This window comes from Lichenostomus cassidix, chromosome 13 (genome assembly GCF_008360975.1).
Source record: "Lichenostomus cassidix isolate B80296 chromosome 13, HeHo_3.0, whole genome shotgun sequence".
In the NCBI taxonomy this organism is placed as follows: Eukaryota; Metazoa; Chordata; class Aves; order Passeriformes; family Meliphagidae; genus Lichenostomus; species Lichenostomus cassidix.
In genome coordinates this window covers 14,461,078-14,483,154 of record NC_139494.1, presented here as the reverse complement: position 1 = coordinate 14,483,154, position 22,077 = coordinate 14,461,078, and the positions used below count along the sequence as shown (strand labels likewise).

General features: G+C 43.9%; 1 long non-coding RNA gene across 1 annotated transcript in view; it reads right to left on the bottom strand.

Annotated features, from left to right (window-relative positions):
- Nucleotides 1-1,739, bottom strand: part of LOC146431326 (uncharacterized) — a 99,574-nt gene extending 97,835 nt beyond the window's left edge. The window contains exon 1 of the long non-coding RNA XR_014854833.1: nucleotides 1,565-1,739. This is a non-coding gene — a long non-coding RNA (uncharacterized LOC146431326). The remainder of the gene's footprint in view (nucleotides 1-1,564) is intronic.
- Between the last annotated feature and the right edge of the window lie 20,338 nt (nucleotides 1,740-22,077).

The following is a 22,077-nucleotide window of genomic DNA, read 5'->3' as shown; positions in this document are numbered from 1 at the left end:
ATTCTTCAGTGGTACTAAAAGGCCCTCAGATATTAATGCTGAGTGCTTGCAAGAGTGCACAGAAAGATGGATGGTGTTTGTCCTCCACCTCCAGCATCCATTAAGTTCCATTGCTCTGCAAACCTCCCTGACACACCCTCTGTGCTCCTCAAAGCTCTGTGCATTTGTTGTCCTCTCTGCATGCACAATCAGTGGGGTTGGGATGGTCACACTTAAGGGAAGAGTGAAAGAGAGGTTTGGGAAAAAATCTGCCAAAAAAGGGAGAAAGTTATGGACTCCTGTGAAGAGGTATAGGTGGAATGAGGGTATGGTGCCTCTCTTGGGATGAGATTAGGACAGACAGGAAATTTGTGACTAGGTTTTATCCAGAGACATGGGGGGAAAAAATTGCATTTATGTATTAAAGGATGTTAATTTGCTCAGAGTAATTTTCCATAGATTTTATTGATTGATTTCAGGCTTTGAGGGTTTAACTGCCATGTCAGTTTGCCCACTTTAATTTAGCATGTGGATGACTTATAACAACAAGCTGGTTTTATCACTTGAAACCCTTCCTAATTAATGATAGACAAAAGATGTACAGAGAAAACACTCTGGGTGAGCACATTCTTTTCCCTTCTCTTTCATCCTGGAGAAGCTCTTAAAACTTGTGAGCGTCAGTAAATTATTTGGAAAACTGTTAAATAAAAAGGCACAGCAGCAGCAACAACTGTGCAAAACTAATATAACTCACAGAACTGGAATTATTTCTATAAGGATTATTCCAGATTTAGAACAAGAAAGATAAATATCACTATGAAAAGTCTTCATCAGTGTCTTCAGCCTCATCATTTCCTATGGCTGGGATTCAGTTATTAAAGAGTACACATGCTAGGGAAGAAGTCAAATTGCTACAGAATGAAAAAAAGAGGGATTAAACCTGGCTGGGATCAAACAGGGATACAACTCTTCTGCCACTGGCTTAGCTCACAGTGCTGGGCAATGCATGGGACACCTCCCTGTTTCATTTGTCCATCTGTAAACCTTTAAAACAATTCTCACCCCAACATCCAGGAGAAATCAATCATGAGGACGGAACTGAACCAAACAGCCGTTAAGTTCTTGGATGGAAGACATAATAGGAACACAAATATTTTCACTCGAAGTGCTATACTGCCCTCAGTTAGACTCTGCTGCTGGTGACGTTAAACTGAGCACAATCTCCTTGCTTTCAGGACAAGCTGTGCTTTCAAGCTCTCTTCAGAAGACTTTATAGCAACAACATTTGCTTTACCCTGAGCTCCTTGCAAGGTTGCACCCAGAAACTGGCATTGCAAGAACCCAAAGTTTTAATTCTGAGACAACTCTGAGCACTCTGCAGACAGAGCTCCAACACCTTTATGGAATATCTCACCTTAGGGAGATCCTTGCCATGAACTACCCTTCTCCTGCCCCTTTATTGCATACAGCAGCAATGTTGTCAATTCTAAGCACTTTCCATCCTCTAAAGCAGTCAGAACAGTGCTTCACAGAGAACTCTGAGGTCTTTAAAGGAGGAATACACTTACACTGTACCCACACTTACCTCTGGTTTTGGTCACACTTTGAACCCTTTCCCTAAACTACCTGGACCCAGGTTTTCCTTTGGTTTTCTGAATGCAGAACCAGCTCTTGTGCCATCCCATAAATCCAGCAGCCAGGGTTTGATAAAAATCCTGAAGTATTGTGAAGAGCAAGTTCATTCTAAAAATGAGCAACACCACCAAGCTCACTAGAAAGCAAACACAAATCACCAAATTTGTTCAATATGGAGACAGACACAGAACAGAGCCTGTCCAGAGCACCTCTTGAGGATACATTTCCTCAGCAGCTCTACTGCATCCTTCCATTGCCCAAAGAGCCATGGTGTAGCAGCCAGCAAACAACAGAGACTGCTTAGCAGATTTTTTTTTCCACAAATAAGAAGGTTTCTGCAATTCTAGGAACTCTCTTTCCTTTTTTTTTTGTTTTGTTTTATTTTCTTACAAGCTTCCACATTATACTGAAATATTCCAGGGTTTATTTTCAATAAATAATAGAGAGTCTAGCTTCAGAGGCAGCTAGAATTTGAGCTGAGAGCTACAGTACTGATGGCACTAACTTTCCATCAGCGACATCAAAGACCTAGAGGCTAAAAAGAGAGGGAAATCAAAATCCTGCCCAGTTACCCCACTGCCCCTTCTTCTTCTGGCTCCCAGTGCAATTTATTCCCAGACATCAAACTCAAACCCCACATAAGGCTGTACTAAAGGGTGTTTTCCTTTCCTGTGCACCTTCAACTGCACAATTTGCATCAATCCAACCTGATGATCACAGTGTGCCCCAACCACACAGCACAGACACAACACACGTGATTCTGTCCAGGATCTGAACAGGCATTTTTGTCCAGAAATTTCCTTCCAAACCCTCAGGTGTGGCCATTTCTCAGTGGTGGCACAGAGAAGTGACAGCAAGTCATCTCTCCCCAGCTCTGCACGTGCCAAAGTTGCTCGTGGAGCTCCCATTGGTTCTGATGATGCTTTCAATTTAGCAAATGTTTATGTGGCTCTTGGTTGGAAAAGGATGGAAAAAGAGGCCAGGCACATCCCTCTAAATAGATCTGTGGGTAACACTTTAGCTACACATTGAACTTAGATTTAGTAGCATCGTTATTGCATGTAATGTTTATTTTATTAGGTTTATTTTATTAGTGTGCCCACAGCAGAATGTGAGCCTTGTCTTTGTCAGCTCTAAAGGCACCCCACAAGAGGCTCTGAGTAGAAAAATATGGTGCAGTTCATTTTTTCCTTTGGAAAAGCCAAGCAGATGCTGATGAGTGGATAGTCACAATAAGTGTGTGTTTTGAATGCTCTATGAAGCTCTGAAACTCAGCTGAGTTAACTTGGTGGGAAGTTGGGTTTAATTTGATCCTGTCTCTGAGTGTTCATAAAATGATGCAATTCAGCTTTAACCAGATGAGTGGTATCATCAAAATACATTATTTAAATCCCACCCCCTCAACCATGTGTCCAAATTGGAAGAAGTGTCACTTAAGTATCTCCTTCCAGGCCAGGAAAAGATCAGTCACACTTTAAATTAAGTGTCTCAAGTAAGGATTTAATTTAGACTTAATAAGACAGCGATTGTACATTAAATACCGTTGGGTTATTAAAACCATATTCATTGAGGTTTTACAGCTATGTCAGGACAATATGCCATAAATGGAAAAACTGGTAACAAGACACAGTTATTGATTCTGACAACATGTGCTAGATAGGATGCATTCATATGTTCAATAAAAATAAGATAAACAAGCATGTTTTCCAGAGTATCCATGGATCTCCTCACCAAAATGTCAGAGAACCCAGAAACCAGAGCAAAGTCATCCTCAGTGCCTCCCTGACAGTGAGATTTATTTTCCTTGTTGTTGGGGAAACTGAGGCACATAGAGGGCAACAAAGGCATTTTCTTAGGCTTTGCTAAACAGCTTTTGGGAGAACAGAGATTTTAAACTTCCATCCCTCCTGTGATTTAACCACAGGACAAACCTGCTAGAGACCAGGGTGGGTCTGAACAAGTAGAATCCAAAGAACCAATCCAATCTAGCCAAGGACACAAATGTCCCCAGATGTGACTGAGGACAGAGCTGGCAGGGCAGACCTTTGCTGGAGAGAGAGCAAAGGTGAGGTCTGGCAGACCCAGAGCACCTTTGTGCTTGGGATGGGTGAAGCTCAGGAGATCCTGGATGCTTTAGAGTTGCTGTGCAGGGAACTGGCAACACCTCTGCAAACCCTAGGAACAATATTGCATTTGCATATATTCATTTACACACAAATATGCATATCTGTGGCTGTGCATATATAATACATATATGTGTATAAGAGGACTTTAAGGAGGAACTTTCCCACCAGAGTAAAACTTGGAAAAGAGAATGTTTATACAAAAAAAACATTTCCTTTGCCAACAAGTTTCTGTATTCCCCTTACTGTTATTAGAGACATTTGTGCTCAAATCAGAAGTCCCAGCCCAGCCTCTCCTTCCATCTGAGCCTACACAGATTGCATAATCCTCTGTTTGTGGCATCATCATAAGTTGCTATAGAGACAGAGAAATGTCTGTGATGATGATGATGTCAAATTGCTCAGCCAGATAACACCAATATCAAGATAGAGGAGGAGGGGGTCTATAAACAGAAGCAAAGCATCATCTCCAGTCAGTAAAGAGGAAAGGTGATATTATTTATAGACCTTTAAAGGTAAACAGATGTCTGCTCCAAACAAGCGTGACTTGAAAGCTTTCTCTGGTGTGAAAGTCCCCAGCTTTGCTCCCATTTTCAGAGGCTTTGCTTCATCAACATGACTTCTTCAATTGCTCTTTTATTCAATGGGCTCTATAAATTTGGGAGAAGTTATGCTGCTACTGCCACGGAAATGAGGCAACCCCATGAATGCTCTGTCTGTCTCACCTTGTGGCTACGTCTGGAGATGGGCTAAGATCCCTTTCTCACAAGGAGTATGTGTTGCTCCTGTTCAGGACTTGAGACTGGGCTCAGACTCGGATGCTCTGCTGTTCTAGAGAGCAGCACCCAAAACTGCCATGGCAGGGAGCTCACAGGGGTGGCAGGGAGACAGAGGCATGGCAGTGGTGGGATCCTCACTCCCAAATCCAGATGTAGATGTCAGAATTGAAGTTTTCCTGAGACATGAGAATGTTTCTGGCTCTCAGAGGTGGACTGCCCTGACTGTCAGGAGCCTCTTTGTTCTGCACATGTCAGTCTGGGGAAGCAGATCTGATTTCTCACTTACATTTCATCTTGTATTTCTGCCTACATCCATGTTTTCCTCACAATACAAACACAGGTTTACATGACAGTCACAGGAAGCTGACATGAGAGACAATCATACTGTACAATTCCTCTAAACAGGATAAAATGGTAGTTTGGTTTCTTTCCTGCCCAGACTGTTTAATTACCAGGGTATCATGGAATGCCTGCATTGTAATAAAACTCCAGAGTGCATCCAGGTACCAGGGGATTTATTAACTTGCACTCAACACTGGCAATCAGCAGCCAGGGTCAGATGTGCCTGGGATGATGACATCACCATTTTTGGCAGCTCTCTCCAACGAGTGTTGAGTGAGGTAATGTCCCCAAAATTAAAACTGACAGCAGGATTAATAATGATAGATTCCTTGAGCCTTTTCTTTGTGTTTTCAATTGGTGTTCTATTTCTTCTATCAGAGATTGCCAAAAGATCATCATAACACTTCTGCACACCATCAGTAAGGGTGACAGGGACAGCAGCAAGGGACACTGGGTGAGTTCTTGCAGGATGGTTTGGTCACACATGGGCACTGACTGACTGTATTTTCTACTGGACATGGGCAGATGTCACAGCACCTGACCAGTTGTCATCCTCACCAACATGCCAACATTCGGTTCTGGGTGTACAGCTGGAATTAACTCACAGGGATGTGGCTGTCAGCAGCTGAGGGAGAGCTCAGTCAGAGGAAGGCTCTGTGTGCTGCTCCAGACCTTTAAGGTATCTCCAGGGACTCACCAAAACGTACCAGCTGGCCCTGAAAGCCTTGCCCAGCACATTCAGGGATATTTTTTAGCTTTTCTGGGGAAGTTTGCAGGTGGTTTAGCCTGCCTGGCTTAGGTGGGTTTGGATTATTTGTTTTTGAAGTTTTGCAAGGGAAAGGAAGGGAAAGCCAGGCTGTGGCTGACACCCTGTGATTGAGTTCCTCAGCCCAAGACCTCAGCAGCCACAAACCAAGGTCAGGAGTGAGGAGCACAGGCTTCAGCCACACTGACCCAGGGCAAACAGGGCTGACACCAGGGCACTGGAACCTGCATCTCTCTGAGCATCTGAACCTGGCCTTCTTTTTTTGCTCAATTGAACATCAGATGGAAAGGTTAACCTGAGACATTCCTGAAATCTGTTACAGCAACTAGTAACCATGTCATCACCACTAGATCCCAGGCATACAACAGTATTAAGATTTTCTGTACAAAAGACAGAAAACATCCCACTTTCTGGGACCCTCTTCTCTCACTGCCTGGGCATTTTGCTTCCTTAAATTCTACTGAGATTCATCTCTGGACATGTCTCTGTGCTGTTTTTACCTCTCCTGATCCTTCCCCCCCCTTTGCCTGAACTCTGCACCAAGACCAACACAACCAAACAACAAAGTCTGAATACAAACCTAAGCTTCAAAGACAAATTTCTCACATGGGTATGCCAAACTTGCCAGAAGGAGATTTTAGAGATTAGCAAAGGCAAGTACCTGTTTTTTTTCCTGTTAATTGTATTCTGTCACAGCAGCAGATGGAGGTGGTTTTGGTGTTTGTAGCATCTATTGACAAATTAAATCCTCTGATGGTCACCAAGCACTAAAATGAAGAAATAGAAAGTACTGGAACTGTTTGGATCTCAAATAGCTTATATTAAATAGTATTTACTACCCCTAATAGTCACCTAGCTCAGATAAAATCCATCTCATCAGTGCATTACTCTGCCTGAGCACAAACTATAGACCCGAGCACTTTTATGCACTTTAAAATGCTGTGAAAGCATTTTACTGTATTGTCTTTGTGTGTAGGTTGATGGTACAGTGCACAGAGCAGTCCCTGAGCACTCTCCTGAAAAAGGCAGACCCTTGAAGGCCCTGCAGTCCTTGAGCTGCTCCCATAGTCCAGAGCAGAGACATATATTGCTAAGTCAAAATGAAGACATGGAAATCTGAAATAATGATGGAAGAAATGAGCAAAGTTTTGGTCATTGTTTAATTCGCTAAGAGAACAACCCCACCTAAGAGTCCTTCTGCCAACTCTGACAAAGTGGCCAAAGATAAAGACAAATATGCCTCAGAGATGGAGTACAGCTGTTAAAATAACAGTGAAGAGGGAAAAAAGTGCACAATAATTTAATTAAGTAGCTGTGCCCATTCCATGTTTCTCCCCCCAATGCAATTGGTGGCAAACCAATAGTTTGTCACCAGTTTGAAATTTTAATTCTTTCCCATGCAGATGTTGCCCTTAGTAATAACCTCATGGAGCTCCATTTCTCTAATGATGATAAAGTGCTTTAGTTAATTAAACCTCACAACATTTCTGGAAGTATCATACTAAACAGAGCAGCAGCCTCCTTGCAAAACACAGCTCTTCCAAAAATGTGTTTGTGGCTTTTGCACAGCCACTCTCCCACTCTGTATCAGTTGCAAAGGAACCTCAGGGGAAGGTTATATACGAATTGACAGAGAAAATGCATTGGAACTGTTCTTACTAAAAGGTTTGGTGAGGTTATTTTAAAGCAAAAAATCGCCCTTTTACCAAAACTAAAGTGTTTTGCAAAAATTACCTTGATTTCACGTGAGATTTCAGCAGAAAAGTTCATGAAGTTCAGCGTGGACTAACTTGTCCCTCTCAGTGAAAGGGGAGAATGTGCAATCAGTCCAGACCCTGATCTTGAGGTCTGAGTTTCATATTGCAAAAAACTTGGAAAGATTACCTTTCATGTCAGCGCGAAAGCATCTCAAAATTGCAAAATGTGGTCACCAGACACAGTTGTAGTTTTACATCTCATTCTATCATCAGGCAGCTTTGGGTCTGGTTTATATTTCCCTTTCAGGTAGTGCAGTCGATAGTACAAGTAATTACAACAATAATGCCTCCAGTCAGTACCTACTTGTAAAAACCCCTTTACATGGCTTGGACATGCAGCATGGCATGTAGACCTCTGAATTTACTTTGTTAAGAAATAAGCATTATATTTGCTCTTCATCTCTGCTACACTGCTCATCCTTTTATTCTGAGTAGGAAAATCACACAAAGGTTTCACCTGAGCCCCTTTAGCCAAGGTCAGAGCACAGTGGTTTGGGCATTGAGGTTCATTGATCTGAGGACTCCAGAGAGGTTTGCAGGGGACAGATCAGCCCATGGGTTTGCACTTGGTTCATGCAGGTTTGGATCCAGCAGATTAATTAAAGGACAATGTGATATTGGGGGAAAGAGGGCATCTCATTCACTCCATGCTTGCTGAGAATCCAAACTTCAGCCCCTGCATGGAGTTTGACTGCTGCACTTAAAAACACAGCAAGGAAAAGCTCCTCCAGAATAAAAAGCTGATGCAGAGCTACTTACAGGAATATGAGTTTTGGCAGCCAGGATTCATACAACCTACCTAGGAAGGTAACAAAGAATCAAGACCTATCTTCACATCAGGTACCAGCTTTGCTCTTATTAACATTGTGGATCCTGTGGTGGTTTCCTTCACTCCCAAAACCACTAATTTAACGTACAGTACAGTCATTCTATGTGGGGGGAAAGAGAAATTCTTTCTTCCTTCCTGTTGGAAAACTCTTTGGCAGTAACGCTTGGATTGTTTTCTTTGTAAATTATATTCATGCTGTTTTCAAGATGTTTTCCTGACTTTATTGAAATTTGACCAATTTAACAAGTAATGTAGAACTTGTTTCCATGTTAAAAAACTCTCAGAGCTGCTTGGGAATAATTATTAAAACTTGCATGTGTGCAGCAAGGCCAGTCACTTCTGCAAATAGAAAAAAAAAACCCACAGAAAACCAGTCTGTAACAGAAGGATGTTGCTCTAACAATAGGCAAAGGAGTGCAAAACCCAAGGCCACCAACCTTTGGAGACCAGGGGCTGCACTGGATCCATGCCAGGAACATAACACTCGCACCTGGCTTTCCTGCCAAGTTCCATTTCAAAAAAAGTTTTAATCACAGATAAGGGACCAATACAAAGCCCTGAAATCAATGCAGAGGCTCATATGGAGTCTATCGGAACGTGACTGAGGCTCCAAAGACCTGACCTCTGGCACAGCCACCAGTGCATGCTCCAAACCCCTGAGCTCCCCTGAAATCAGGGCTGGGGGACAAAGGGCTGTGGTTTGCTGTGAGCTCTGCCTGATGCAGGTAAAAGTGGCAGGGAGAGAGCAGCTGCTCCAGCCCAGAGAGCCAGGAGAAAACTGCCTGAGCTCTTGTGGCTTTGCTGGGGATGGATGTCAAACCCAAGTGTGCTCTGAGAGGTCTGATGGACTTGGTGCCACAGTCACACACAGCTCCATGCTCCACCATACTCCCACACTATTCATCTGCCTCTTTTTTTTTAAATCCCTTCAAGATCCCAAGTGTAGGGATCCCCTTTTGATGGACAGCTGCCAAGATTCACCCCTTAAACTGAGGGTTTACTACCCAGAACTGCACATTAATGACGCATTTTAGACAGATATCTTTGAAACAACAGCTCTAATATTATTCACAGCAATAAAACCAGCAGCTGCAGCAACCTGAAATACCCAACCCACTCTGCACAAGCCATGGTACCCACACCAGCATTAAAAACTCCAGCTATCTTTTGGCCATCACAGCCTATTTTGGATTGCTGGCAGTGGTGCAGCTGTCACACCTTCATGCACCCCAAAAGCCCTGTGGGCTCAGCTCCACCCAGAGCTGTGTGACAGCAGCAGTGCCAGGGAGGTGCCTGAAGTGCAGCCCTGTGTCAGGAGTTTGGGACACATCCCGGTTGTCATCCAAGGAGAAAGGCAGAGGCAGCCCTTGCTGGGTGTGCAGGATGCGAGGAGAGTGCTGTGCACATGGAGTTTACAGAGCTGCAATACAGAAGCTGACAGTTTTATGACTTTCATAATCTTTGCAGGGAGCAGTGTGTCTGCACAGCCGAGCCTGTGAAGGTATGAGGAGAGACAGGGCAGTGCTTGGGGAGCTGCTGCACACTCAGCCACTTCTGCCAAGCCTTTGGGGACTCTCTGAAACTTGGATGCCAGCTTACACCACCTTACAGGAGACACCAAAACCTTACAGATTTCTTCAGCGATAGGTTTTGCTCGTTGTTTTCCCTGGTGGCTGGAGACAGGTTCATGGGGACACACAAACGTCCCTTTTTCCTCCCCATCCCCTTTAGGCTCTGAGAGCATAGAGCCCCTGCTCCTCTGCAGCTGCCTCTGAGGCCCTGCCTTCTCCACAGGATTCCCTGGAACACTTAACATCCTCATTGCAGATACAAGAAAAATAGAGCTGGAGGTTTGGGCCACCAGAATAAATGGCCAGACAGCTAAATCAATGGCTAAACAAGCACATTTGTGAATTTATGGGCACTCCCTGCTTTTAGCTACTTCTGTAGTGTTATTTGGCTCAGCGGCTCTGAACAAAGCCCTTGTAACACTCCCATTTCCTCAGCATCAATAATCCATCCCAGCAGGGCTGGCTGGGCCATGCCACAGGGTGTCACAGTGCTGCAAGCCAGCGCCAGGTGACAGGACTAGATGGGGCTGTTGCTGCTAAGACAGGATCCAGCAGAAGCTCTGATCCCAGGGAAGCAACCTGGCTTTCTCCTTCCAGAGGCTCAGATGTGTAAAGTGCCTTTTTTCTTTTTTTTTAATTCTTTTTTTTTTTTTTTTTTTTACACCCAACACCAGAATAGCTACATCTGCCTGGCTGTTACTAATTCGGGATACATTTAAGATGAAATTCATTAAACACCTTTCAGTCACAAGGATGGGAAGCCTCTACAGCCATGACTCATGGAAGTGGCTCATCCCGCCAGGATGGGTGTTCAGGGAGCTCTGCTCTCTCAGGGAGGTGCAGGATTACATTTCAGTGCATCATAAAGAGGTGAGGGAGGTGGAGCTGACACAAAAAGGTTAAGCTTCCTTTTCCCAGCAAGCAGAGCCCGGGTTTTGCGAGGAGTTCAAAGAGATGGCACACACCCATTCACTTCCAGAGGAACTTGGCAGTTTCAGTGCCTTTCAAACCTGCCTGCCTTAATGCCAGGCAGATGTTGGCAATGCCTTTGCCTTTCCCACCCAATTACAGTGCCCACCCCTTAGAGCAGGCAGCAACACATCTTTTCCACACTTATGAGGCTCAAGGAGAGAATTTAGGAAGCGACTCCACCTTTGCAGCACTCAGCCCGTGGCTTCACTTTAAAGCCTGAGCACGAAAGTAGAAAAAGCAGGTATCAAAGGCAGCTTAAAAATGAAAAGGTCCTCAGTCAGCAGTAAACCAGCAGCTGAATGTGCAGTACACCCTTAGGAACACAGGAAAAAAAAAAGTTAAAGATGTTGTCCTCTTAAGATTAAAGCAGTACACCTTATAGTGTTTTTATTAAAATGCAGCACTGCTTCAGTACAAACTGCATTTATACATAAAAAAGGTGATTTATTTACCCTCCTCCTCTCCAGAGACACAGGACAATGTGTTGGTTGGAGAACTTGGCCTGGTGCTTGCTAGCACTCCTGGCTGATGGAACAGAAGGCTGGCTGTGTCCAGATGTTTATTTCCTGAGGTTGAATGGAAATGACACGGAGGGAACAAAAAGGACTTGGTTAAACTGAGGACTTGTGGGAAAGTAAATGCAGCCAGGGATGGAGGAGGACAGCAGAACTCAGTCAAAACCATCATATCTCACTGTAAAGTGTTCTGAATCAGTGAAATATTGGTAAACTAAATAATTCTTAGATTAGTCACCTTACCAAAAAAAAATAAAATAAAAAAGAAAAAAAGAAAAAAAATACATGAACTCTGATTTTATGCTTCACCACAAGTTTCAGCACACAGCTTGCTTTGCAACGGCTACTTGGTGGTGTCACAGCTCTGGGAGTTGCTGTGAAGTTCTCTGTCCACTTACAAGTGAGTCTGCAACATGTCACAGTTCTTAAGGGTGAGGTTTATGAATCCATAACTAATATTTTCATCATTCATGCCTTTAATGCAACATAAGCCCTTGAGAAGTTCAGACCAGAATGACAGAAATGAAAAAAAATGCATATTAAATTGTTTGGGTAGGAAAAAAAATAGAAGCACAAACTTTGTAATTCCCCTAACCCAGAATAACATAATTGCTTTAAATATTTTTAGATTATAAATTGTTTTTCTTTCAGGCTCTTCAGAGGTATTATTCATGTGCATGGCCAGAGATGAAATCTCAGCTTCATCAGGAAGATTTTCAGAATCCTGAAACACTAAAGAAAACACCTTTGGGCAGGTCAAAGCACAGTTTTAAAGGAAAACACAACCATGACAACACCTCCTGTTGGTGAATCTGGGTCACCTGTGAGAAATTTGCAGTAAAGAGTGCTAAAGCTACATTTTATTTGTTTGTTTATTTTACATGTATATATACATATATATACATACATATAAAATTGACTTTACAAGGTGCATGACAGGTTACTTAAGTTACCTGATATCATTTTTATACTCCCACAGCATTTCAAAGGTAGCCATCTCCCAAAATCTGACTTCTTACAGACCTGGGAGCTTTTATCTCTACGAGATTCTGGTAATCAGAAGGGTTAAATATTCATTGCCAGCAACACTTATGGAAATGCTAGGGAAATCAGAGCCAGGACCAAAGGCAGATTTCAGAGGAATTCTCTAAAACACCAGCTACAAACGTTACAAAGTTCACCAGCACTTGCTGTCAAATCCAAGCTGCTTTTGGGCAAGGCAGAATCCTGCAAATAAACCATTTGCAGCTGTAAAAAGCAGTTCTGCTTGCTCCAGAGAGTATTCTTTCCAAAAACCAAAATGATTCACAAACATTATCATCAAAACTGAATGAAAAGGAAATGCAGTGCCTGTGAGAATAATTTTTGCACAATTAGTCCCATTTGTGCAAATATTTACAATCAAGCTTACAATTCCACACACACTCCCACTCAAAGGTGATGAATGCACTCACCAGTTATTGTTTTGCACTGCCTTCAGGGTCTGACACATTAATTGGCATGAGAAAAGTCCTGATGTTTATAAGCTTTTGGAAATGCTGATAACCTGATAAACAAAAATGTTAAGGCAACTTCAGGAGCTAATCAAAACCCTGGCAGGTTGGGGAAATGTCAATATTTACAGCAAGCAGCCTTTCATCAGTTAATCACTTTTAACCTTCATAAACTAAGATACTACAGAGGACTTCAGGTTAATGTATGAACCCTCTATTCAATTAAGGCATTACAAAGGCAGTCACAAACAAATAAGGCTTCATGAAATGAAGTACAACTGAATTTATCAGGGGAGAAACAGGCCAGGCAGGGAACAGAGAGCCCCAGCTTCAGTGTTGGAAAGGAAGAAGAGCTCTGGGTAATTCTAAAGAAACAGACTCAGCATTAGGTCCAAATATTTTATTTCACACATAAAGCACAGTACCCATACCCACGCTAATAAAGAACAGACTTGTGCCAACCCTGGTGCATGCTTTTGTTATTGCATTATAGTTCATGAGAATTATAGTGCATAATTAAATAGAAAAAACTTGAACCTGGAATTATAAAACCGTCACCACAAACCAGCAATTCCACTTGATATGTATTAAGTCATTACTTTTTTTTTTGGTAAGGGAAGAAAAAGGGAATCAAGGAGGAGGAAAAGGAGGGGGGGGGAATAGAAGGAAAGAGAGAAAGAGAGAAAAAATTCTTTTCCTTGTAAATCATTAAAAATGCATGAAGGTTTAAAACACGCCAGAAACAGCCTGTGCATTCATTTAGGAGACTATGCACAAGAAACCCACTGCATTAAAGGAAAAAAAAAAAAAAGATATTTTTTCTAAAAAAAAGAAAGCCAAACAAGCCATGGAGGAGACTGGTGGGGTGGAAATGCTCTAGGCAGGGAGAGACTCCCTGTTCCATCCCCTTTCCTGATCCAGAGCATCAGGGGCCTTGAGTGCTGCAGCATCAGGGATGCTCCAGCAGATCTTTCAGAGTTTTACCTTCCAGAGGAGCTAATCACAATCACAAACATATGGATTGTTATTCTTGCTGTCGAGTTCAGCTTCTGCCATGGAGAAACCTCCTGGTCTGAGTTGCTGATTTGTGGAGCTGCAGATGGAGCTCTCCTCGGTGCAGGGATGCAGTTGGACATGGGAGGCACTCGCAGGTCAAACCTCTCTTTGACTCTTCCTACCTCCTGAAGGAGAGGGAACCCTTGCTGGAAATGGTGCCCCACTAGGAGAATGCTGGGGTTTATATAAGTAGTTTATAGTTATGAAACATCAGCCATCACACACCATTAGGGGATGATTCTCACCCTGTGCAGAGCCAGGCTCCTGTGGGACAGGGTGTCTGACCTTGATGTGTCACACTGTAACTGGAGAGAGACGTCAGGAGAGAAATGGCTTTTCTTGTGTGGAGCTGGTTTGTTTGTTTTTTTGAAGTTTTCTGCGTCATCCTCTTTAAATTTTTAGAGTGAATTTATTGCTCTTGAAATCCATATCCCATGGGTCTGGGTCTACTCAGTGCAGAGGAGAGTAGATGGGAAACAGTGCTGCAGCTTTCCCTTCCAGTGTCTCGTTCCTGACTTGCAGTAAGTGCTTGGAGATTGTCTTAAAAAAAAAAAAAAAGAAAAAAAGGAACTAGTGAGCTCCATCTCTCTTGGCACAGCAGCACCAGGAGATCCCAGCCCTGATGGTTTTCCTTTAGGCTGTGCTCACAGAGAGCACCAATCCTCAGCTGGGAGGAACCTCATGGCCAGTAAGGGCTGGTTGGTCATCACTGGCACCCCCAGCCCTGCTCACCACTGAATGTGTGCAGAGGGAAGGCTCTGTGCAGGATGCTCAGCTCTCTGTTTCCCCAGTCCCTGGCTCTTTGCAGGTCTCCAGGAAGCTGAGGTGCTGCTCCATCCCAGTCCATCTTGAGCCACTCGCTCTGTGGTTCACTTGTACCTTTAGCTTAGAGGTAAAACATGGGAGGGAATAGAAACACCAGATTCTATGGCTTAACTAACCCACGGCTTGCTGTAATCTGTGCCAGGGAGGCAGAACCCCCAACTCCTGCCTGCTGCAGAGCTCCTGGTGCTGCTCTGTGGGGCACCTCTGCCTGCAGGAGCACCTGGGCTGTCCAGTCCTCAGGGGTGATCCAGCTTGGGGACCACCATGGTCTGGGATTTTCCAGGACTGAAATTTCACAAGTCAGAAAAAAGGGCAACCTCCTGCTTTTCTGGTCCAAGCGGGAGTCACTGCTGTGCTGTTCTCTGCTCCTGACCAGGCGTTGCATAACACCAGCCCAGTTGCATCCCTCTAATGATGCCATTTTCTCCATAGGCAGGAGGCAGTCAGCTTTTGCCTAATCAGCAATTTTCGAGCTTTTGATTCCCACTCCTCCCCACCCCCTCTTTTTGTCAATATTCATTATAAATGCTTGAAGTCAGGGTTCCTTTTTAGCTGACTGTGCTTTCTCTGCCTCACCCCTTCAGGTGGATGGCTGACAAGTGACCACTTCATGCACAAGGAAACTTTAAATGAATCCCAAAAGAAAGTATTTGTGTAAGAATGAAAGGGCATCCCAGGCTTCTGCTGAGTAATGGATGTGATAATAATTGTAGGGGAAAAGATCCAAACAGTTGGGTGTTGGTTTTTTCTCTTTCTTCAGCCAGGCTCTTGATCAAAAGATGTAAAAAGCCTGACAGTTGCTGGAGAAAGAGCTGCACTTTGATTCTGGGGCACACAGGAAGGACAGCTGCCAACCTGGGAATCAAGAAACTGGCTATTGCTCCTTTGAACTATATCAAAAGCTCATCATATTTACTTCTTCTAATTACCAAGTGAATTTATTATGTGTGTGAATGCAGGGCTGGTGGCCAAGGCTGGGAGCAGATAGGAAAGGGGCACTTTGCTGGTGGGAGCCTCAGTAATGCACAGCAGCTCAGCATCACAGCTGCCACCAGTTCAGCCCCAGCCTCTCCCTGCCACTTGCCCCTGGACCCAGAGGAGCCACTCTTAGCCCAGCTTTGGGTCACTTTTCCCCTGGGACAGACTCTTGTTCATGACAGTCCATCAGTTTTGACATGAGGAACAATAAAACTGCAATCAAACGCCTTCCTCCTGTGCACAGAGGCTGGGGATCAGGTTCCCCCTGTATCTCTTACCTTCCTGCTACCACTTTGGAGGGTTTGATCCTCAATTGTATCTGCATATCTCAGAGTGGAATTTCATTCTTCTGAGGCTTTTAAAAGTAAACCAGGTAAAGAATTAGCAAGGGACAGGGAGCACACGGAGCAGCCTGGAGCTTGCAGAGCTCCCTGTCACTATTTCACTAGTGCTGCCTGGAGAAGATGATGGTCTCCAGAATGTGGGAATTAGCCTGGGAAGCAATGGATGGCATCTGCCTCCTTTCTGCTCCTTGAAGAATGAGAGCAGTTTTCCTTCTTAGCACAACACTGGTATGGATGTGCTAGCTGAAATCCAGCCAGCATCTTCTAGCTGAGAGTGGCCAGAAAGGGATTTCTTGGTAAAGGGCAAAAACGATATAGAAGGATATTTAAATTTTTCCATTTGCTCCATGTGAGCTGAAAGAAAAATTCGTGAAAGGGCAGATCAAAGCAGAGCCCATTCCTCAGTTCTGAGGCATATTTGTGCAGAACTGAATTCTGCTGGTTTGCTTGGTAAAGAAAATATCCTAGAAGCACAGTGAATGTATCCAGGAGTCAAATTATTATGTTTTGGTTTGTGATTCAATACAATACAAGCTGACCAACATATCTCCTTGAGCAAGTTACTCAGACTCTGAGCATACTCTAAACTAATTCAGATTCTCCAGTTTGCTGCTGCATCCTGGCACTTAACACCCTTGTGCTGCTCAGGGTGGAGGGAGCACCAAAGGTGCCAGCACACAGTCATGAAGCTCATGTAAAATGTCTGGAGAGGAGACATTCCTCTGCAGCAGAGCAAAGATGCTGTTTCCAGGTTGCTTTTAAAGGAATAAGCAGTGCCCTACACTTGGTCCATGCTTTCTGAATGAGATGTCCTGGCTGCTTAGCTGAGGAGACTGTCAACATGACTGATCACCCCTCACTGCCTCAGGAAAGGGCTTTTGTTTATATTTCAGGCAGACAGTTTTACTGCATTATATATGATCCTTGCAATTGTTACCACTATCTGCTTCTGCCCTAAATATAGTGCGAATGTTCCTTGCCCTTACCCTGGTGTCACTTCCATCCTTCATGCTCCCACTGCAGGTCTCTTACACCAGTTCCAGAAGTGACAAATCAGTACAAATGCATCACTGCTCTGCAGGGTGAGGCAGCAGAGTGTGCCTGGGACGTGGCTCTCCATTCACAGGCGTGCCAGGGATGCTGTGCCTTGGAGCTGAACAGAAGCTCTGATCCCGTGCAGTTCCTCTGAAAGCTTCCCATAAATATACAAGGCTTATGCTGACAAGCTTGCATTAGATTTATACCCCCAGGACAGAGCAGTCACTTGTTCAGTCATAGAGAATGTCCCCAAGTCCCTTGCAGATTTAGTGGTGGGTAACCTGGTAACAGGGCAGAGCTTTGATCTCGCAGCCTGTCGGATTTCACTGCCTTCCTGGGGATTTTGGGGAGGGGGCAGGGAAAGAAGAGGGAAGGCATTACAGGACTGAGTTGAGAGAGAAGCCCTTGCTTGCTTGCTTCGTTTGGGAACTTGCTGCGAAGCATCAAGGTGGGCTTTAGGAGTGATTAGGATCACACAGGTTCTCTCTGTACTTCCTCGCCCCTGATGATGCTCCTGTGAAACCAGCTTGTTCTGCCAGCCGGGAAAACCTGCATCCAGCAATCCCAGCTTTACCTCCAGCTTGAAATGAAATGGGGTAAATCCACACCCCTGCCCAGTACTAACTTAGCAAACAAACCTTGGTGTATCTCAGTGAGACAGGCTGAGCAGAGAGAGCCTGTTCTTCCCTCTCCCTGTCTGCTCTGTGCTCCTGGAAGTGCCACAGACAGCAATGTGAATCCAAAAAGAAAATATTCACATCCTATGTGGGTCTGACTCACAAGGCATCCTGAGAGGAAGAGCCACCATGACAAAACTACTTTTAGATCCCAGTGATGTCTCAGAGGAAAAACAAAGGAGAAGGTGAAGCAGGTCAGCCTTGCTGCAGCAGAGCAGGTCTCCATTTCCATCTCCTGCCCACAGTGGCACTGGGAACATTCAAAACTGCATTTCAATGGACAGGTTTATATCAAGTCAGTGCCTTCCCCAAGATGTGAAAACAAGGTCCAATCTTTTAAGACTTGACTGAACTGGGAATGAACAAGCTCATGCTATCATCCAGCTGTCTGTATGTGTAGGGATTTGTTCAGCAAATATTCCATAGTGAAATGCAGTAAATTCTGGGATGGGAGACAATGAACTGTCAGCAGCAAAAAATAGCCATAGTTCACTGAAGTACAGTGTATTGACCTGAAATTACAGTTTTAAGGGAGGGCAAGAGCTAGAACATAGGAAGAGCACAAAAGTTAACACTGTTCCTTTACCCACTGGACAATAATTTCACCATGGATCTGCTGTATTTTTAATAGGAATATGTGCCTGAAAATTTTGGTTCAACAGAAATATTTCACCACTTGAGTTTTCCTTTGGATATCTCCCAACCAGGCACTGGCCTGAGCTAACTGGGATTGAGTGAAGGATCCACTGAGGTTACAGAAAGAGAAAACTGAAAGTAGACAAGGAAAACACTGACCATGATGAATTCAATGGCAAGGCAGGAAAGTGCAAATGTCGGCAAGTCATTTCCTCTCTGTAATTAAGGTTCCCTGCAGAGCCACAGTAAATGCAGGATGATCCAATACCTTACAGATTTCAAATTTCCGATGGCATTAGTGCATCCAAGATGCCCTCAGATCATGTGCAGAAACAGTCCAGGCTAGTCCAGACCTGGAAAGAAACTTCTTTCTTCAGGTGAAGGGGTAGCTGTTTCATACAGAGCTCATTAGCCACTCTGCTGAATTGCCAATTATTAATTGTTTTGATCGGTGGCTCTTGAGTAAAGTCCATCTCCTGGGCTTGCTCAGGACCAGCTATTCCTTCCCAGTTGCCACTGATGGGATCTCAGGCAGCAGCCTCCCCTCTCTTGCCTTTCTGAGAGATGTTGATCTGACAGTACTCATTTTAATGAACTTTTTGAGCTACCCTGCTGTCTAGATTTTTCCTTTCCTTATTAATCTGAAACAAAAATAAAAAAAAAAAAATTCCACTTGACTGAGTGTTAAAAATAGCAAATAAGAGGTTTTTTAACAAATGACCCATGATGGCACATCAGTAACTGTGCTCTGTGAAAGATAAGGAGAATTCTGGCTGCAGCTTAGAAATGCAGGCATGCTGGTGAGGGAGTGATTTCCAGCTTCTCTGCAGCTCCACAAAGTACAAGGTCACACTTCCTTAAAGCCAGAGTCACAGGGAAGTATTTCTATGTTTCCAGCTTCTCCAGGGTAGTTAGCTCCACTTTTTCCTCAGTGCCCACCCAGAATATACACAGAGAAGCAACAGCAAATAAAAAACGTGACTGTAAAATTGAGCAGTAGGATTTACCAGCTAATAATACTTTAAACTTTTGAAAATAACTTGATCAAGTCTCAATGAGACTCCTTTGAAATAGCAAACCATCTCTTGCATGAAAATGTATTCACCAGAGTGTAGTTAATAGCCAGCTACGAGAGACCATTTTTACCACTGAAATTGCAGCTAATTCATCATATCTCAAGGGCTGGGTTTTTTTTTTCACTGCTAACTTTCATTCCATCAATACAATTCTTTGTACAAGACAGCCCTGATAACACAGAATAGAGCCAAGGCTTGGAGAAATAAAGAGAGAACGTGCACTCTGAGCCCAGAGCAAGACAGAAAAGCTGAATAACACCCACTGCTGATGAACATAAACCCCCCTAAAGAAGTGGCTGCAGAGCTCCCCCTGCTTTGGCTGCAGCTCATTAGCTTCCAAACCTCCCCAAACTTCTCCCGAAATGCAGGTGAACTCTGGTGTCAACATCACAGCTATAATTGTAGCTTTTCCCTGAACAGGGGCTGCTCAGACTTCCCTGGCAGCTAACAGAAATTAGAGAGAGCAGCAAGTCCCACAGACACCTCAGTCAGCTCACGCCGAGGCAAGATCTACAGGCAATGCAGAAATAACAGGGCAAACCTGCAGTGGGCTTTATTTGTCACTGTCTCCTTTTTATAAATATTTTCTGCAAAGAAAGTGAAGGGCATGGTACACGAAACAGCAGCATAAACAATAATATTACTTCTGAACAATAATATTACATCTGCTAAAATCAAATCATGGTTTTAAACATGGGAAAAATATGAGGAAACACCTTTTTAAAAGCGCCTAAAGAGCAGGAGAAGAAAAGAAAAGAATACTGTATTCAGTTGCATTAACTCACCCAGTTTTCACACCACATGATTAATAGATTAAAATTTTTTTTTTCTGATTTAAATTTTAAAACTGCCATCTTCACCACTGATGATGGGAAGGGAGGGGTCTGCATCTTTGTGCTGACTGCCTTGAGCATCTCAACACACACAGCTTTTGTCACAAATCTTTGGCCCTCTCATTAAAATTTACCGGCTTGACTCCCTTTTTATTTACACCAATCATACCCACTCCCATATTAACTGAGGAACACAAAATAGGTAAAAACAGCAAAAAAGTGAGGTAGACTGTGACACTACATACTCCAGACTCCAACTCAGCAAAGCAACTCCACACTTGGGTACTCTTCCCCTGTTTGGTGGGTCCTCAGTACCTGCTGAATCACATTAGAATTTCAGGGGAGGGGATGCATATTGAAATACTAAAACCTTCAGCAATTCTGGCATCCACTGGGAAAAATCTATGGGATAGGACCAATAAAAAATAAACTAGGGCAAGAGAATTATTAATCTCTCTGAAGCTCAGTGAGGGCTCCCTGCCTGGCACTGCAGCCTCAGGAGGATGCATCCCCACTGCTCCACAGCCACACTCAGCTCACATATTTATGTGTGTGTGTTTTATCACATGCTAACATGGGACTTTCTCTGATTTGTATATGGGATTAAAAAAGCGAAGTTTCCATCAAACTTAGGGAAAACCTTAATGGTGATTTAAGGCAGTGAAATCTGGCTTGCCACCAGACTGTGACAGCACTGTATTTTTTTCTGCCAGGGTTAGGTGCTCTCTGGTGCAGCAGCATTCTTTATCTTTTTCCTTTTTTTTTTAAAGGAAGAATATATTAATCATTTATGAAGCTGTGGAGTGTCTTCTGGACTCTGAGCACTGTTAAAGACACAGGGTAGGCAGTGTGTGGCAGGAGAGGGCAGGGAGGGAGAGCCTGGACGTGGCTGGAGCTCTGGGTCTGTCTGAGAGCAACGTCACAGCCACGTCTGGCGGCTTTGGAAACACACGTCAGCAGGTTGGCCTCCAGTTTGTGTTCATGAATAAATTTCACTTCGCAAAAGCAACAAAAAATAAAAAAAAAAAAAAAGCAAGCCAGCAACACCCCTGGCTGCACAGGGTAAAGCTACTCAGCTTTCAGCCCATGTGCTTAATAATATCACCTAAGGCCATGCCGTGAACACATCGTCTAGGGAGCCTTTTTGCTCATTTTTTTTCCCCCTCTCTGCCACATTTCATCATGCTTAATAATAAAATTCAATAATTGTTAGCATGGAGATGAACCACTTTCTCTGGGAATAGCCCTGAAAAAACAGCAAGCGACGGGGTGAGGTGCTACTGCACAAAACCCAAAAGGAATTCCCAGCCCCCTGTGCCCTCCTTTGAGCAACTGATATCCCCAGTGCTTTGCATTTTACCTCTCTGTCAGAAATTCCCTGTTTGGGAGAAAGGAGCGGCGAGGCAGCAGCTCAGCCTCGGAGCGTGCGACTGACATATATAATCTAGATTGGCTCTCCCAGGCAGACCTTTGATTGAGGAGGAAGAAGAGCAGCTGGTCAAAGTAATCTGCTCAGAGCAATTTGCATAATTTTCTCCCCCGTTTCCTCCGGCATTGTGAGCGTGTCTGGAGAGGAACACAAGCGGCAGATGCTGCGTCGCTCTGTCACAGAGCACAGCAAAGTGGAGAACGTGGGTCAGAATTCATCTGCCAAATATCCCCAACAGGTTAAACAGTTCTGGAGAGCTTCAGTCACAGATCTCCTTTTCAAAAGCTTTTTTTTTTTCCCCTCCTTCTTTTTCCCTTCACTGAGTACAAATGATTCCATTTCTCCAGCAGTTGCATGTTTCCTTTCACACTTGTGTGCTATTCAGAAAGATGCTCTTTGTGTTTCTTTATGGAGCTGGCTTCCA